Below are 20,277 nucleotides of genomic sequence, written 5' to 3'. Positions count from 1 at the left end.
GTGTTGTATTTAAAACAAATTTAGCAAAGAATTAAGATATTTTTGGAGTGCTTAATCTAAATCAGGAAACTTCACTACAGTCACTTGCAAAATATATTGCCGAAGCGAATAACATGCGACGAAAAACAACAACAACAATAAAATAGTGTCAGGTGTTGTTCATTGTGAAAATTGAAATCTGTGTTGTCATTCTCATATAGAAAATAGTTATGTTATACATTTATATATGTTTTTTTATTTTTTTATTTCTCTCTACATCACATTACTTTGAATGGATGGTCGAACTGCACTTAGTTGCACAGATTGATTGAGTTTGTTTTGGATTTGGTTTTCATCAATATTATTACTATTGATGCATGTTGTTATTTGTATTATGAACCCCCATGTCATTAGGGCTGTAAAGCTATTGACATTAAAGTGTTCAGTGTTCGGTGTTCTCTCTCTCTCTCCCTCACACACACACACACACACACACACACACACACACACAAAACCGTGCAAAACGCAGGGTCACCAGAAGTCAAGCTGCCGTTCTCGTTTCTGTAGCGGAACGTAAATGGTCTGTTGTCCTAACTTGACGATGAATATTTTGTTTCACTCATTTGTGGTTTTGATTTTGTCTGTTTGGTGGAAACATTTATGGAAATTTTCAGGCAGATATATTTCATGGTTCTAAAGTATTTTGTAACCCTGCTGTAAAAAAATTTTCAAAACATGGAAGGCGATCAGGTTGTGATTTGCTTGATAAATAATTAATTAATTCCTTTTATGAAATGTTTTGATGTTACTCAATATGCAAATCGATGCGTGCTGGAAATCAGTCGATGAAAAGCTTTTTTTTTATATAGAAAAAATAAAGATTTGTTGTATGTTTGTTCTTATGTTCCTTCGGACTCAAGTTCTCCTTTTTGCACCCAGTTTGACATCGATAATGGAATTAGTTTACCTGATAGACTTTGTTCAGGAGAAAGATGTTCATGTAATATTATGTGGTTATCTGAACAGTAGAAGGCGCAGTACCATTTGAGCAGTTCTTAGTGCATTGATTATCCAAGTCATGTGCCTTGTACGTGACTATGCAATTTCAACGGGTATTTTCATCATGGATTAAGTTTCCAGAAGTTGACAGATTTCATGGACCACAGCGGACTGTCAGTGACGATCAGAACGTTCCTCAGACCACTGACCTTACCTTGTGAGGGTGCCTCTGATTTCACTTTCTTTTGTGTTGACAACTGAATTCGCACGTAAATTACATACTTTTTGATACACTCACATTTACACTCAGACAAAACGACAGAGAGACAGACAGACACATGTACGCACGCACGCACGTACGCACCCACCCACCCACACTCACATTTACACGCAGACAAACAGACAGACAGACACACATACATATACGCACGCACGAACGCACGCACGCACACACGCACGCACACACACACACACACACACACACACACACACACACATTTACACGCAGACAGACAGACAGACAGACAGACTAACACACACACACACACACACACACACACACACACACACACGAAAGGTTGCCTGCAAAAACTTGTGCAGCTGTTTTGTCAGACAACTCCCCATCAGTTCTCGTTGAAGGCTGTTGTCGTCAGACTGCAACCGTTACACACACACGCACACGCACACGCACGTGACGCACACCTACTGAGAGGCACAGACACACGGACACAGACACAGACACAGACACAGACACACACACACACACACACACACACACACACACACACACACACACACACGTGACGCACACCTACTGAGAGGCACAGACAAACACACGTAGATCACAGACTCAGTTAGGCACACCTATATACACAAACACGCGCGCGCCCCCACATACATATACATACATACGCGCGCGCACACACATGCACACACGCATGTGCATTGAACACACACGCGCACGTGCACTGAACACACACACACACACACACACACACACACACACACACACAGCATCACTAGCAATGCTGCCGTGGTGATGTGCCCAGTGGTTACACGTCCACTTAGACAGCGAGAGAATCTGAGCGCACGGGATGCAATCCCACACAGACCAGTATTTCATCCCTTCCACTAGACCTAGAGTGGTGGTCTGGACACACACACCAGTATTTCATCCCTTCCACTAGACCTAGAGTGGTGGTCTGGACTCTCACACCAGTATTTCATCCCTTCCACTAGACCTAGAGTGGTGGTCTGGACACATACACACCAGCATTTCATCCCTTCCACTAGACCTAGAGTGGTGGTCTGGACACATACACACCAGCATTTCATCCCTTCCACTAGACCTAGAGTGGTGGTCTGGACACATACACACCAGTATTTCATCCCTTCCACTAGACCTAGAGTGGTGGTCTGGACACTCACACCAGTATTTCATCCCTTCCACTAGACCTAGAGTGGTGGTCTGGACTCTCACACCAGTATTTCATCCCTTCCACTAGACCTAGAGTGGTGGTCTGGACACATACACACCAGCATTTCATCCCTTCCACTAGACCTAGAGTGGTGGTCTGGACACATACACACCAGTATTTCATGCCTTCCACTGGACCTGGAGTGCTGGTCTGGACACATACACACCAGCATTTCATCCCTTCCACTAGACCTAGAGTGGTGGTCTGGACTCTCACACCAGTATTTCATCCCTTCCACTAGACCTAGAGTGGTGGTCTGGACTCTCACACCAGTATTTCATCCCTTCCACTAGACCTAGAGTGGTGGTCTGGACACATACACACCAGTATTTCATGCCTTCCACTGGACCTGGAGTGCTGGTCTGGACACATACACACCAGCATTTCATCCCTTCCACTAGACCTAGAGTGGTGGTCTGGACTCTCACACCAGTATTTCATCCCTTCCACTAGACCTAGAGTGGTGGTCTGGACACATACACACCAGCATTTCATCCCTTCCACTAGACCTAGAGTGGTGGTCTGGACACATACACACCAGTATTTCATCCCTTCCACTAGACCTAGAGTGGTGGTCTGGACACTCACACCAGTATTTCATCCCTTCCACTAGACCTAGAGTGGTGGTCTGGACACATACACACCAGTATTTCATGCCTTCCACTGGACCTGGAGTGCTGGTCTGGACACACACACACCAGTATTTTATCCCTTCCACTGGACCTAGAGTGCTGGTCTGGACACACACACACCAGTATTTTATCCCTTCCACTGGACCTAGAGTGCTGGTCTGGACGCTAGTCTCTGGGGCGAGACGATAAACAGAGGTGCTGTGCGTAGCATGTATTTAGTGCATGTATTTAGTGCATGTATTTAGTGCATGTATTTAGTGCACGTGAAGGAACCCAAGGCAACAAAAGAGTTGTCACTGGCAAAGTTCTGCAGAAAAACTCACTCTGATAAGAAAACAAATACACGTACAGTTATGGGTAACCAAACAAACGACAACTTAAAAAAAAGAAGATATATTTTTAAAAAATACTCTGCACTGTAGCAACACGCTTTCCCTCAGCGCGAATTTCAGACAGAGAAATCTGTTGTGACAAAGAGTACTACAATACAATATAATATAATCACCAGTGGAAAACTATTTTCAAGCCGTGAAAGATCAAAGATGTTGTCGGCTGCTTGATAGATTTGCTGCACATGAACAGCTCATGACTTGTTAACTGCTCCAGAGACATGTTCGACAGATGTAATGGACTTGTTCATTGCTCCAGAGACATGTTCGACAGATGTAATGGACTTGTTCATTGCTCCAGAGACATGTTCGACAGATGTAATGGACTTGTTCATTGCTCCAGAGACATGTTCAACAGTTGTAATGGACTTGTTCATTGCTCCACAGACATGTTCGACAGATGTAATGGACTTGTTCATTGCTCCACAGACATGTTCGACAGATGTAATGGACTTGTTCATTGCTCCAGAGACATGTTCGACAGATGTAATGGACTTGTTCATTGCTCCACAGACATGTTCGACAGATGTAATGGACTTGTTCATTGCTCCACAGACATGTTCGACAGATGTAATGGACTTGTTCATTGCTCCACAGACATGTTCGACAGATGTAATGGACTTGTTCATTGCTCCAGAGACATGTTCGACAGGTGTAATGGACTTGTTCATTGCTCCAGAGACATGTTCAACAGTTGTAATGGACTTGTTCATTGCTCCACAGACATGTTCGACAGATGTAATGGACTTGTTCATTGCTCCAGAGACATGTTCGACAGATGTAATGGACTTGTTCATTGCTCCAGAGACATGTTCGACAGATGTAATGGACTTGTTCATTGCTCCACAGACATGTTCGACAGATGTAATGGACTTGTTCATTGCTCCACAGACATGTTCGACAGATGTAATGGACTTGTTCATTGCTCCACAGACATGTTCGACAGATGTAATGGACTTGTTCATTGCTCCAGAGACATGTTCGACAGATGTAATGGACTTGTTCATTGCTCCACAGACATGTTCGACAGATGTAATGGACTTGTTCATTGCTCCACAGACATGTTCGACAGATGTAATGGACTTGTTCATTGCTCCAGAGACATGTTCGACAGATGTAATGGACTTGTTCATTGCTCCACAGACATGTTCGACAGATGTAATGGACTTGTTCATTGCTCCAGAGACATGTTCGACAGATGTAATGGACTTGTTCATTGCTCCAGAGACATGTTCGACAGATGTAATGGACTTGTTCATTGCTCCAGAGACATGTTCAACAGTTGTAATGGACTTGTTCATTGCTCCAGAGACATGTTCGACAGATGTAATGGACTTGTTCATTGCTCCAGAAACATGTTCGACAGATGTAATGGACTTGTTAATTGCTCCAGAGACATGTTCGACAGGTGTAATGGACTTGTTCATTGCTCCAGAGACATGTTCAACAGTTGTAATGGACTTGTTCATTACTCTGTAGATATGTTCAACACATGTAAGGAACATATTCATTGCTGAATATACATGTTCAACAGATGTGAGGGACTTATTCATTGCTCCGTATACATATTCAACATATATACACACGCTTTATACTCATCTATAAACTGCACATTAGCTGTAATGGACTTAAATGTGGACTACTAAACAGACACGCAATGTACCTTCACCACTGTATTGAACTGGTCCTCTGGTGTGTAGAGGGTCGGTGGGAATCCATCTTGTCATCCAGACTGCTGTGGAATGCGTTTCGCGATGATATTTGATCTTCTGTTTGTGTATACACACAAAGAGGATTCGGGCACAAGCAGGTCTACACAAATGTTGACCTGGGAGATCGGAAAAATCTCCACCCTTTACCCACCAGGCGCCGTTATTCAATATTCTAGATGGCGCCGACCAGTGGCGACACAGGGATAGCTGTCCTTCCTCCATCTTTTGATACCTTTCAGTTCGCCTATAGAGCTAACTGATCAGTTGAAGATGCCATTAGCATAGGTCTCTACCACGTCCTCAGACATGTCGAAAATCCTAACAACTATGCCAGGATCCTTTTCATTGACTACAGCTCTGCGTTCAACACAATAGTGCCATCAAAACTACATTTTAAACTGAAAGACCTCGCTGCCTGAATCAATTTGTGAATGGATCCTAAATTTTTTAAGATGCAGACTGCAAGTTGGTAAAGTTGGTTACCTCACCTCCTCCACATGTATTATCAACATAGGCACCCCACAGGGATGTGTTCTATCCCCACTGTTGTACTCACTATTCACACATGACTGTGCAACTCAAAATGAATGTAACACCATGGTCAAGTTTGCCGACGATGCTACTCTAGAAGGGCTGATTACGAACAGTGATGAGTCAAAATATAGGGAAGAAGTACTGGAACTTGTCAGCTGGTGTGATCAAAACAACTTAGAACTCAACGTATCAAAAACCAAAGAATTTATTTTAGATTTCAGGAAGACCAGATCTGACCCCTTACCACTTGTCATTAAAGACAAGCAAGTAGAGATCATCAGCGACTGCAGAATTCTCGGACTGATCATTTCCAACGATTTGAATTGGGAGAAAAACACGGAAAAAATTGTTAAGAATGCACAACAGCGCCTGTACTTTTTTCGGCACTTCAAAAAGTTCGGAATTAAAACAGAAATCATGGTTGATTTCTACCGAGCAGTCATTGAAAGTGTGCTAACCTTCGCTATTACTGTTTGGTACGGAAACATTTCCAAGGCAGAAGTTGCAGCCCTTAACAGAATCGTAAAAACTGCCACCAAGATTACCGGGGCTGATTTACCTTCTACCTTCACTGGCTGTCGCTTTTGACTACACACGGAAGCTCATGTGGGTCGTCCACGACCCATACCTTTTAAAGAGACAAAAACCTGTATATTCCTCCAAAGCTTGTGTGGGTCGTGCACGACCCATACTTTGTAAAGAGACAAAACCTGTAGCCTATATTCCTCCAAAGCTTATAACAAAATATAGAAAGGGAAAACATATCGTAACAACTGATTACACACACATGCGCTCGCAAAGCCGTCCAGAAACAACTAAACAATATTGCTCAATGGTGCAAAGACACAGGATCTTCCATCAATCCAGTGAAAGCCCAAACGTTGCTGTGCACCCTCAACAACAGAACCGCGAGCAAATCACCACCACCTGTGTCATTCGACGGGATTCAGATCGAGAAAACTGAATGCCTACGCTACCTAGGAATACACTTCGACAGGATGCTGACCTTCAGAAAACATACGGAAAATACTGTTCTCAAATGCAAAAAGGGCCTTTCAGTCTTAAAAGCAATGGCAACCAAAGGTATTGAACAACGCCACATCTTCCTGCTATACCAATCACTCGTCCTCAGTGTGATCGACTACGGACTTGGGCTAACAACACCATCTCAAAGCAACCTCCTAAAATTAGAAAGAGTTCAAAATGAAGCTATGAGGCTGATCATTGGAACAACAAAAGACGCCCACAGAAACCATGAGATACCTGCTTGACCTTCCTTCAGTGCAGGCCAGAAACAAGTTAGAACAGGTTAAGACATACTTCAAAGCATTAGAAAACCCTCAAAACCCACTGCATGACGCAGTCAAAGAACCAAAAGGCAGCCGTCTAGGACGAGGAAGATCATGGATGGGGCAGGCAGAAGACACAATCCAGCTAGTATGCCGACTACAAGACCTGAAAGAAACAAAAGAATGGGAGAAAAACCCCGAAAATCTCAACCATCTATTCAACACAGCCATTTCACCCACTCTAGGAAGACATTGTCCGGAATGGCCAGAGGGCAAAACTGATGCGGAAGTGAAGCTACTAATAGAAGAAAACAGTAAAGGAGAGGACATCATCATATACACAGATGGCTCAGTCACCAAAGACCAATCCGGTTGGGGATTCACTGCGAAACAAAATGGAAAAACAATTACGGAAGAGAAGATGCTGCCAACAAAGTCACAACCTCCAGCCTAACGATGAAGTTGAAGCTGTGACACATGCCCTCCAGTGGCTATCGTCCATCCATATGCCCGGAAACCAACATGCCATGATTCTAACCGACTCAATGAACCTCATACAGAAAATTGAAAAAGGAATGGGAAGCCCAGAGTGGCATAAGGCAATGCGCAACTTTCAGATTAAAAAACTCACATGGTCATACTGCCCGGGACATGCAGGTGTTAAGGGAAATCAGCGAGCTGACAGACTTGCTGGTAACGCAACACCAACGAGCGGCCTACATCTAGGAAAATCGGAAATCCTCAGAAAAGTCAAAGAATATAAAAAAGAACAGGTACAAGGCCATCACACCATCGATCGTCTCAAAGAAATAAAAGCAGAGAGAGGGAGCGGCCGTAAGGCTAACATGAATGGTAGAGCACGATGCTTTGCAAATCAAACAAATATCGGCATGATTTCCAAACCAACATTGCGCAAATTTCTTCAAAACGGAACAGTCTCTGTGGGCTTTTCCAAATACAATAGACTGAGCAACACACTAGACGCCACGTTCTTGGCATCAGAGATCTTTTCCATCCCTCTTGCGGCTACTCAGTGGCAGCCTCTGTGCGTGTGTGTATGTGTGTGTTTGTGTGTATGTGTGGGTCTGTGTGTTTGAGTGCGTTTGTACATGCGCGAGGGTGTAAGTGTACACAAGTGTCAGGAGAGTTCTGTGCACGTGCATATGTGTGTGTGTGTGAGGTGGGGGGGGGGGGGGGGGGGGGGGGTAGGGGTGTAGAGGATGAGGTATGTGAGTGTATGCATGCCTACACTGTGGGAGCAACAGGATATTGGAACGTGCGGGTGTGTATATATAATTTTTATATATCTTTGTATATATGTGTGTGGGGTTGGGGGTGGGGGATATGGGCGTATAAGTGTGTGCTTGTACAAGTATGTGTTCATCTGTCTGTGTGTGTGTGTGTGTGTGTGTGTGTGTGTGTGTGTGCCGTGGAAGCTGCGATACGTAGCCTAGAAATGAGTGTGTGGAGGAGGGTAGAGGAGGTGCAGGGTAATGTGTGTGTGTGTGTGTGTGTGTGTGTGTGTGTGTGTTGGGGCTCGTGTACGTTTATGTGTATTTGACTGTGCTTTCATATCTGTGAAACTGCAGATTTGGTGCATATCTGTTATGCATATGTCGGTGTGTGTGTGAATGTGTGTCTCCATGTTTTACATTTATTTGCTTATTTATCATCATTGTTGTTTTATTTATTTATTTATTTATTATTATTATTATTATTACTACCTTTAAAAAAAAAAATATTTATTTATGTACGCTTATAGTTGACTTCATCACGTTTTTGCGCCTCATACATATTATTAGTAGTGGTAGTATTTTTTTAAATCTATTATTTATTCACTTTTTAAAAAAATCTATTATTTATTCACCTTTTTTTTTCTCTCAAGGCCTGACTAAGCGCGTTGGGTTACGCTGCTGGTCAGGCATCTGCTTGGCAGATGTGGTGTAGCGTATATGAATTTGTCCGAACGCAGTGACGCCTCCTTGAGCTACTGAAACTGAAACTGCGCTCGCACACGCACACACAGACTCACACAAACACATACACTCAGAAGAAACACATGCTCACGCATTCACACACACGCACACACACACACACACACACACACACACACACACACACACACACACTCTCTCTCTCTCTCTCTCTCTCTCTCTCTCTTTCTCACACACTCACACACACGCACACACAACTGATCACACATACAAACGCATAACACCACATGCACATACATACAAACCATACTTATGTACACAGAGATAGCTAGCTAGCTAGATAGATAAATAGAGAGACACTGACACTGACACTGACACTGACACAGGTTTAATTGTGAAGGCCACCGGCCCATACACAAAGGGGTGGGGGATACAATGGGGCAATTCGATCGCTCTTCACACACAAACACACAAACACACACACACACACACACACAAAAAGAAAAAAAAGAAAAAAGAAAAAAAAGGTGTACTGTACGTGAGTAGCCGATAACTGGATGAAAAATACATAGCATGTTCGTCCTCATCATGTTTATAGTTATACTAATTCATTCATTGTGTAAATTCGTCTCTAAATTTTAAGGCGTAATAAGTGTACATAGCAAGATTTCTCTGGGAGGTAATACATGGGGTTTGTAGAATAGGAAACAATGTATTGTCGTTGATATTTATAAACTCTAGAATATATTTCTGACGGATATGACCGTATTTAGGACACACAAAAATGAAATGGTATTCATCTTCCAGGGTGCCAGGACAAAACGGGCAGAAACGGTTTACATCCGCGTTCTGGAATCTTCTATTTATACCAAGCTCGTTTAGACCAAGTCGCAATCTTATCAAGGTATCTCTGAAACGTTTGATAGTGATATTGTCCAAGTAAAGTTCTGAATGAAAATCTGTTTTAAATGATCGATAAATAGAAAATCTGTCACTACTACAAAGTTTAGAAAACCAGTCCATTTTAAATTTGTCTATCAGTTTTTGTTTAAGAGACTTTAAGAAGGCGAATTCATTTTCAGTACCCTGGTTCATCCATACATCAGGGAAACCACACATCTCTAAGCATGCTTTAATTTTACCAAGCCAATTTTCTGACGTCTTGTCATTTCTGTCTAGAGAATTCTTCAGCATCGATTCAGCCTGTTTCGGAAATCGTGAAAGTGGCATCCTGGTCAGTTTCAACCAGTAGCGAACACATGATACAGTCGAGTCAATAAAGAGAGGGTATCGACCGGTCTCTCCGTATACCATATAATTTGGTGTCTTGTTTGATACACTGAGTAATCTTTTGCATGCAAATAAATGCGCCGATTCAATGACGTCTACTTTAACTAAACCCCATATCTCCGCTGCGTACAGTAACATTGGTTTTACTTGTGCATCGAAAAGCTGAAAGAATACCTTTGTATTTAGATTGCCAAGTGCCCACATTGTTTTTAGAATGTCAAGTATTTTATTTTTTGCTTACTTGCAAATTCCTCACAAGCACAAGTTTCTGACAGCTTAGTAGTGAGTGTGAACCCTAAGTATTTGTACTTGTTTACTATTTCAATTGTGTTTCCTCCATATGTCCATTTTTCTATGTTAGAAGCATACCCCCCTTTCCTAAAAATCATTATTTTGGTTTTATCCAAATTCACCGTAAGTCCCAGTTCCCTTGAAGACTTTTCTAAATTATTAATTTGGTTTTGCAGCCCACCCGGAGTTGACGACAACAGAACGATATCATCTGCAAATAACAACGAATAAATTTCATCAGAACCGGGTATTAACTGGATACCATGTCTTCCCCACTGTCTCACAAAATCTGCAACTTCAGATATCAGAAGTGAAAAGATTATTGGGCTGAGGAGACAACCTTGTTTAACCCCTTGGGGACAATTGAAAAAATCGGTCATATTTCCACCCCACCTCACACAGGCTCTAACAGAACTGTACATGGCCTTTAACATGTTAATTAGCTTAGAGGATGCTCTTGCATTTTCTAGTGTCATCCACAATTTATTTCGGTCAACAGTGTCAAAAGCTTTGCGGTAGTCTACGAAGGCAGCATATACCTTTCCTCCTCTTTTACTGTTTAATTTGTTTTTTATTATTGTGGTCAAGGTAAAAATATGGTCAATTGTCGAATAGTTTTTACGGAAACCTGCCTGTTCTTTACTGATTTTGCTTTCATTTTCAGCCCAGTGGCACAATCTTTTGTTCAAAATGGCCGTAAATACCTTCCCTACAACACTAAGTAAAGCTATGCCTCTGTAGTTATCTGGATTGGTTTCGTCTCCTTTTTTGAAAAGTGGAATTATAATTGATTTGCACCAACCCAAAGGGAAATAACCGGTATCGTACAGTTTGTTAAATAATTTTGTCAGAAAAGGGGAAACAGAGTCTTCAGCATATTTCAAAAATTCTCCACAGATTTCATCTAACCCAGCTGCTTTGCCCAGCTTAATGTTTTTAATTGCATCTCGTACTTCTTTTTCTGTGATGTCACTATCGAGTTCTGGGACAACCCTTTCTTCTGTCCTGTTCTGTTCAGTTACGTCATGAGGAAGAGCGTCTGCTTCCTTTGCTCCGAAAACTTTTCCAAAATGCTTTTTCCATGCATCTAGTTCTATGTCGGGTTGGGCCTTTTTCGTGCTTCGCGCTTTTCGAATCGTATCCCAAAACTTACTGCTGTTTTTCTTATTATTTAGGAGACTGTCCTGGATTGACTTTGATAAATAGAGAGAGAGAGAGAGAGAGAGGGAGAGAGAGAGACAGACAGACAGACAGACAGCGAGACAGAAAGAGAGAGATGACGCATAGCATCCTATACACGCACAATGAAAGATATTCAGTCACACAGGTACATGCTGTTAGAGAAAGGGATGGAAGGGGGTTATAGCTGAAGACAGGCGAAAGGGACGGGGCGGGGAGGGGAGAGTAGTGGGGAAGTGAGGATATTGAAAGTAAAACTTCTTTAGTTTCCTTCACTAATTGCAAATTAAACCTTCTGAAATCACTATTAAAAAGGTATGGGTCGTGCATGACCCACACAAGCTTTCGAGGGGTGACCACGTTTTTTCCTCTTTAAAAAGCATGGGTCATACACGACCCACACAAGCGTCCGTGTGAGGTTAAAACGCCACCTTTAATTACTCATTAACTAATTGATGATTTTTTTTCTCCATTTTTTGGGGCAAAAGTTGGCCTTTTAGGTGTAGGAAGCACTTCTGAAATTTCGTAGAAAAATATTAAGAATTGGCTGAGATATTTGCGTTTATGTACCCTTCTGGGTCGTGTAGGACCCACGATAGCCAGCGAAGGCTAGAAGACATACATTATAAGCGGCTACTCAAAAAAGCAAAATCAGTCAGCCAGGACGAATCAAATCCAGCTTTTGGGATTTTCGAGATGCTCCCCTCTGGTCGAGGGTACAGAAGTATAAGGACGAAACCCAATCGCTTCGCCAAAAGCTTTTTCCCCAAAACAGTCAATGCCCTGTCTCTCGAACAAATCCAGTATGATGAATAGAATTGTGCAATCAACAATCATCTACATGAAGATCTAGTCATCAGCCCCATCCACATGTAATATGTAGCTTCTGTTCAAACGCGCGCACGCGCGCACGCGCGCGCGCGCGTGTGCGTGTGTGTTATCTTCAGTTTAACGTCTATTCACTATAAGTGTTTTTAGACGGAAAGGAGTAAAGTAGTGGATAAAGGAAAGGGAGTGCATGTGAATATTAGTGTAAAAAAGTGTTCATGTTATGTATCAGAGGAAAGGTATATTATTATAAGAAAAAGTCTAAAGAGATTGTGGTGTGTATTGAATGAGGTGTCATAGGAGGGAGAATATGTATATGCATATCAACAAGTATTAACCTACAACAATGTAAATATAAATAACAACATTAATTATAATACATCAGAGGAGGATACCAACTGGACTGGAGTTTAAAATTTCTGAAAACATTCTAAGCAATGAATAATCATTCAAAATCTTTTCAGTGGCTAATGAAATATTGGAAGAAAAGTCATCAACTACATCTTTTGGAATTAACGGTCTTATGCTCGGACAATGAATGAGTAGATGGCTTACAGTTATTTGCTTACCGCATATACATTTTATATTTTTAGAAAATTTTGTACGAAAGGCATTTAAACGAATTCTATACATTAGACTTGCAATTTGTCTTGAATGTGCTGCTAGTGTCGAATTTAGAAAATGTTTGGGATTAGCTGCATTCTTTGTGTTTACACAACAGTGGTAATATTGATTATTTGAATCTATAAGTAATTTCTGAAATCGATTTCTAGATATATTTTCTATACAACTAATGCATTCATGCAGATCTAACTGGCTGTCAAGTTGTACTGCGCCTTCGAAATTACGTGCTGCTCTTCTAGCTGCTTGGTCTACCCACTCATTTGAAGATATTCCACAGTGCGAAGGTACCCAACAGAAAGTTATTTTAATGCCCTGTTTTGTCAGTTGCGGTGAATAATTTTTTATGTTTTATTTCCATTGTCATCTCAATTCGCTTCTTTGAATTTGAAGATTCTATAGCTTGTAGTACTGACTTTGAGTCTACACATAATAAAATTTCACTTACAGTTTTCGGAATGTCTGAAATATAATTTAAGGCCATAAGTATGGCTATATGTTCAGCTGTGAAAATGGAATATTGTCTACCAATATAGTATAATTTTTCTATTATAATGAAGGAATTACAAAAGCCGCCCCTGAATTACCATCAGAGAAGAGAGAGAGAAGAAACAAGCAGATGAAGAGCAACAACAACAACAAAATACATACATATATATATATATATATATATATATGCAAAAATATTGTGATAAAGAAATACAAAATTGCATTTACATTTCATACACACACACACACACACACACACACACACACACACACACACACCCCCACCGAATACAAATTCTCGGACACAATTACACCATGCCCACCCCATCCACATGCACATGTTCCCCAATTTAGTGCAAAATCCTTGCCAACACAAGCATATACAAAACATTTCACAATTAATAGGAATATTAGACTAACAGGTCAAAATTTGTATTACTGTTAATTATTTTCAATGAGGTGATTCTTCAGATTTTTCTTAAACACGGTTTTATTTACGATACTTTTCAGAGTGAGTGGGAGATTATTCCATAATTTTCCACCAAAATACAGAAAGCTGGATTTGTAAAGGTTGTTTCTTGGTCTGGGTATGCAGAGCATGTGGTTGTGTCTGTGTTCATTAGTTTTAAATGTGTCTGCAATCTTTTTTTGAGCATTTCCATACATAACATTATGCATGCAAACAGCTTTGTTGAAGTACAGCCTGTTGTGAAAGGATAATATATTAAGTTGTTTATCGTCCATTGGGGTCAGGGAGTTCGGTTTCAACAATACTATTTTCAGTGCTCTTTTATACATACGGTGAATAAACTTCAAGTTTGAGAGGCTACAGCTGTCCCATAAAGTTGATGCATAATCGATTACTGGCAGAATATGTGCACAGAAAAAGAGCTTTCGTGAATGGACATTAAGGATCTTTTTGATTTTTGTTAGTTGAAGTATTCTATTTGAGAGACGTTTACTTAAGTACTTCGTATGATCAGTCCAAGGTAGATCTTTATCAATAATGACACCCAGAATTTTATGTGAATCTACCTCTTCAATTTTTTGGACGCCTAGGAATAGTGGTTTGAAGTTATGTTTCATTTTTTGTCTTTTTTGTCTTGCACATACATACATGCACTTCGTTTTCTGAGCATTCAAGGACATGTGATTCAAGTGTGTCCAGTCATTAAGTTTCTGAATATCATCTTGGAGTTCATTAGTTAGTTAGTTTACTGGCGTCTGAATTGCTTGAATGTAAGGATGTGTCATCTCCAAACATTTCACATTTACATTTCATATAACAAGGTAAGTCATTAACATAAGTGGAGAATAAAATTGGTCCTAAGATGGATCCCTGTGGTACTCCATGATTAATAGATGTAAAATCTGAGGTTTGATTATTTATTGCTATTAACTGCTTCCTATCAGAAAGAAAAGATTGTATAAGGTGAATATACTCTGGTGGTAATTTATAAGCTTCTAATTTACGTAGTAACAAGGAGTGATTGATTACATCAAACGCTTTTTCAAAATCTATGAAAAGGAGACCTGTGAATTTATTTTCATTTATGTTATGTAGAAGACTGTCAGTGAGTTGTATGAGGGCTGTATGACAAGAATGATTTTTACGGAAACCAGACTGGTCTTCATGGATTAAGTCGTTGTCAAAGAGATAAGAATATAAACATTTTTGCAAATGTTTTTCAATGGGTTTAGACAGAGCAGACAGGACAGAAATTGGCCTATAGTTTGATGGTTCAGAAGAATCACCTGATTTGTACAGTGGAATGACTCTAGCCTGCTTGAATTTAGAAGGAAAACATTTCTTATCGATACACAAATTATAAAGATATGTCAGAGTATCTACAGTAACAGGGGAAGAAAGCTTTAATATCTGTCCATCTAACCCGTCCAAATCTCGTGTGCCAGATTGTTTTAGTTGTGATAGGCTTTGACATACATCAAAGACAGTCATTGGTTGAAGACTAAATGGAACATGAATTTTCTTTGAGTCAATATACTGTTTTAGAATACAGAGGTCATTTTCACTGGTCCTATCGCTTGGTATAATTTTTTTCAGCAATGGTTGCAAAATGATTATTTAACTGATCTGCTGTTACATCAGTGATGTTTTGTTGTCTTTTCCCCACATGTTTATTATTCAACTTGTTGATGGCTTTCCAAATTAGACGAGAATCTTTTGTATTTACTAACATTTTCTGAAAATAATTATATTTCGATTTACGTTTCATAGCGTTTACTTTATTTCTTTGTTTCTTACATTGTTCATTTGATCCATACATCTACAAATAATCTCTATAATGAATTTCAATGTCAATTTCTTTTGTTATCCATGGTGTTTTTGTTTCTTGTCTAACTCTTTTCCTAATAAATGGTGCATGTTTGTTATATACAGAAGAGAATGTATTTATCCAAAATTCGACAGCTTCATCAGGATCTCTTAACTGATATACATAATCTAAAGATGAGTTTGCTAAATCCGAGAGAAAATCATCATTTTTAAAGTTCTTAAAACTCCTATAAAATATAGTTTTATGTCCTACCTTTGGAATTTTAACACGATTCTTAAACCAGGTGAGACAGACTGGGAAATGATCACTACTACCACAAGGTGGAACACATACCTCTACAATGTGTTGTTTTGTGGTTGTGTAAATGTGATCTATCAACGTATTTGTGTTTTCAGTAATGCGTGTTGGTCTGTCAATTAATTGTTCTAAACCATGCATAGAGTAATTGTGGTGCCACTTTGGTTTTGGTTTAAGCAAATCTATATTGAAATCACCTAGAATAATAGTTTCATAATTTAACATTATCTCCTCATCCATTACAGAACTAAATCTATCCTCCCATTCTACATTTTCTGATGGATTTCTGTATACAAACCCCACTATAAGAGTATTATTACCATTAATCTTAATATCTACCCAAACTGATTCTACATCAAAACCCCAAGACTGTTTAATCTCTTACATCTTAACGTGAAAGCAAAATACAAAAGTAAACCAGTAGTTTTAGGCTTAGTTGGATCTGAGCGGATAATTTGGTACCCTGGCATGTGCATATCAGCATCTGTTACGTTAGAAGAGAGTCGGAATTCAGCAAAACAGAATATATGAAATGGATTTCCAGTGTTATGAAGAATGGTTGCTATATCGTCCTTCTTGTTTGTTGCATTGTTTATGTTTAAATAACATATGCGGAGTCCTTGCTTGGTTGGCCACAAGTCACAAGTAAGTGACATGGTTTAATTATTTGGGAATATAAGGATTATAGAACAGTTTTAAAATAATAGACCTTTGAGGAAAAAAACAACAACAAACAACAATATTATCCTAGCTGACCGAGTTGACAGATTATATAAATACAAACTGACAATGTATTCGCAAACAATGTCAAGCAATTTTTTGCAGATAATTAAGTTACACGCAAATAGCATAAACTTCACAGCTCAGTAACAAGCTATTTCAGATTACGGTACCCGATGAAGTATGATTTAAACACGATTAAGCACAATCACACACGTGCACAAAATGTCAATCTAAATTTACAATGAAGTAATGTGGACTTGGGAAAAAAGTCCAAATTCAAAAGGAGAATCGATAATTCAAAAGTATGGAAACTATGTTAAACAAAATACCGCTTTCAACAATCTCAAAATTATAGACAAAATTTATATCATCAGTAATACAAGATATATATATATATATATATATATATATATATATATATATGTGTGTGTGTGTGTGTGTGTGTGTGTGTGTGTGTGTGTGTGTGTGTGAATACAAAAGGGTAAGTTGGATGGGACGAGGACTTGATTGCGCTTGATATGGAATTCAGGTCTGTAGGAACAACAAACTGTAGCACCGCTACTATGCAGAGAGAAGAAGAGGAAGAAGAAAGAAAGCAAGAAAAGAAAGATTACAACCGTTATGTGGAACGGCGTGATATTCCGTGGTATGAATCATACAATTGTTTGTTGCTGTGATATGAACTGAGAGGCCATCATATTAAGTGCACAGCAAATGGATGTAACTGGTCAGTTATGATGCCAGCTTGTCTGGAGGCATGGTTGTGTGTTTGGTGTTGGTGTTCACTGGGGACATTTGTGGGATAATTCGTTCGTGTGTTAGGTGAAGAATGAATGAAGTTAGGTTCTTGGTTATCTGTATTAAATGTGGAGGCTAGCTGAGTGTGGGGACGTGACAATGACCTCGCATGTGTGTTTTCAGAATATGGTGTTTGAAAGGGAGGGATGTACTGACGGGACATAGACCTCTGGTAAACATTTTCTGAGTTCGTGAATGGGTTGGGAGGGGCCTCTTGGTGGGACGATGGAGGTGCTTGCTGAAAACGATGTCTGGGGAGGGAGGGGAAGTGAAAGGAGGAGGTGGGCATGTGTCCTGACCAATAGGCTGTTGGTAAAACTGAGTGGGGCCAGCTCTGTTCTGTGCCACATGAGTACTATCACCGGTGTGGTGATAGTTCACTTCATTGTGAGCATTTGGTTCCTGATTCTGATTGTGGTGATCTGGGTAAAAGTACTCGGGTCGTCCACGAGTTTCATAAGGTCTGTGACCATGGTATATTTCTGTACTTGTCGAAAAACCTGCTTTAAATTCATTGCTAATTTTATTGTGCCTTTTTCACTCGGATGCGTCAGGTTTTGGTACAGGGCGAGTCGGGGAGATCCTGATGATGCTGTGAAAGTTTCATGATTGTCAATAAAGGTGACATCCATGTCTTTGCTCACTGAATGGAGATTTCGATTTGAGGGGATGATGGCGTTATTCAAGTTATGACGCCCTTTAGCAGGAATAATAGAACTGAGCACAACAGAAGAAGCGGGGAAGGCATTTTGGCAGGCAGTGATCAGTTCTGCCCAAGATCGTTTCGACACAGGGCCAGCGGGGCAGCTGTTTACACCGACATGTATCAGAACAGTATGTACAGAATGCGCTCATTGTGTGCAGGGAGTTTGTCAACTGCCTAACCGTTAAGCCAGGAATACAGACTTTGTACATAAATTCCCCTCGTGGAGTCAGTTTCCTAGCATTTATATACTTCAGTATAGAATCCCCAAGGAGCAGAACAGCAGTTTTCACAGGGAAGTTAATGGCAGAAGTATTGTTTTCCGATGCACGTAAAAATGAAGGAGGTACATTTTTGTTCCCGTCATTTTTGGAGTCTTTATTTGGTGTTGTAATCTTTTGTGGTTTTGCTTGCATTTTTATATCATCTTTCTCATTTACTTCACTATCCACTAGAGTTTGAAAAGAGTTGTATGTTGGAACATTGTATGATAAATTCTGTGCATTACATTTTGGTGATGTATGTATATGCAGATCGGGAAGATCTTTGTCACTGTCTTTTTGGGTAGAGTGGGGGTCAGCTGTACCTGTTCATCACTAGGGTCAGTAGGTTTCTCACAAGATGGTGATGTGTCAGTCAAAACAACAGAACATTTTTTGGTTGGTGTTTCATCTTTGGATAAATGGAAAACATTATCGTCCAGTGAAACCTGTGTACAGCATGGTTAGCTAAAGTCACAGTGGAACGTTTCATTTTCTTTAAGTCTGACTGCAGGTTCCCAAGCTGTGTTTTCAGAGAGTGATTTTCTTTTGAAAGGATGTCAGTTGTTTGTTGTAAAGTCAATATTTTTTCATTTAATGTTTCAACAGAATGACAAAGCATGTCTATCTTGTTTTGGATTAGTGCACGTAGTTTATTTTTAATCGCACATTTTTCGTCATTTATCAGTGAAATAATTGCACACTCAGACTCACGTTGTGTTTCAGTGACATTATCAACGGTAGTCTCAAGATACTGAAGTTCATCTCTTATCAGGCGAGAACGGGCACGTGTGTTGGAGGGTTTCTTTCTGTGCCCCTTTGGTGTGAAACAGAAAGTTCGTCGGCGGTACTTCTTGATTGTTTACTGGGTGACACATGGCTGCGTGGTGTGACGTCGTTGGGGACTGTGTCCTGACTCACGGTGTCAGGGCTGTGTGAAGCGATGACAGGTGTGACGTCGTTGGGGACTGTGTCCTGACTCACGGTGTCAGGGCTGTGTGAAGCGATGACAGGTGTGGTGACGTCTTCGGGGACTTTCCTGACTCATGGTGTCAGGGCTGTGTGAAGCGATGACAGGTGTGACGTCGTTGGGGACTGTGTCCTGACTCACGGTGTCAGGGCTGTGTGAAGCGATGACAGGTGTGGTGACGTCTTCGGGGACTGTTTCCTGACTCATGGTGTCAGGGCTGTGTGAAGCGATGACAGGTGTGACGTCGTTGGGGACTGTGTCCTGACTCACGGTGTCAGGGCTGTGTGAAGCGATGACAGGTGTGGTGACGTCTTCGGGGACTTTCCTGACTCATGGTGTCAGGGCTGTGTGAAGCGATGACAGGTGTGACGTCGTTGGGGACTGTGTCCTGACTCACGGTGTCAGGGCTGTGTGAAGCGATGACAGGTGTGGTGACGTCTTCGGGGACTTTCCTGACTCATGGTGTCAGGGCTGTGTGAAGCGATGACAGGTGTGACGTCGTTGGGGACTGTGTCCTGACTCACGGTGTCAGGGCTGTGTGAAGCGATGACAGGTGTGGTGACGTCTTCGGGGACTTTCCTGACT

At 40.7% G+C, this 20,277-nt stretch overlaps 1 long non-coding RNA gene across 1 annotated transcript in view; it reads left to right on the top strand.

The window, feature by feature from the left end:
- The window catches only part of LOC143274942 (uncharacterized), a 23,370-nt gene extending 3,732 nt beyond the window's left edge, over nucleotides 1-19,638 (top strand). The window contains exon 2 of the long non-coding RNA XR_013053329.1: nucleotides 19,449-19,638. This is a non-coding gene — a long non-coding RNA (uncharacterized LOC143274942). The remainder of the gene's footprint in view (nucleotides 1-19,448) is intronic.
- Nucleotides 19,639-20,277: the final 639 nt, after the last annotated feature.

Source organism: Babylonia areolata, chromosome 29, assembly GCF_041734735.1.
Source record: "Babylonia areolata isolate BAREFJ2019XMU chromosome 29, ASM4173473v1, whole genome shotgun sequence".
Classification (NCBI taxonomy): Eukaryota; Metazoa; Mollusca; class Gastropoda; order Neogastropoda; family Buccinidae; genus Babylonia; species Babylonia areolata.
This window is presented reverse-complemented; position numbering and strand designations above follow the sequence as displayed.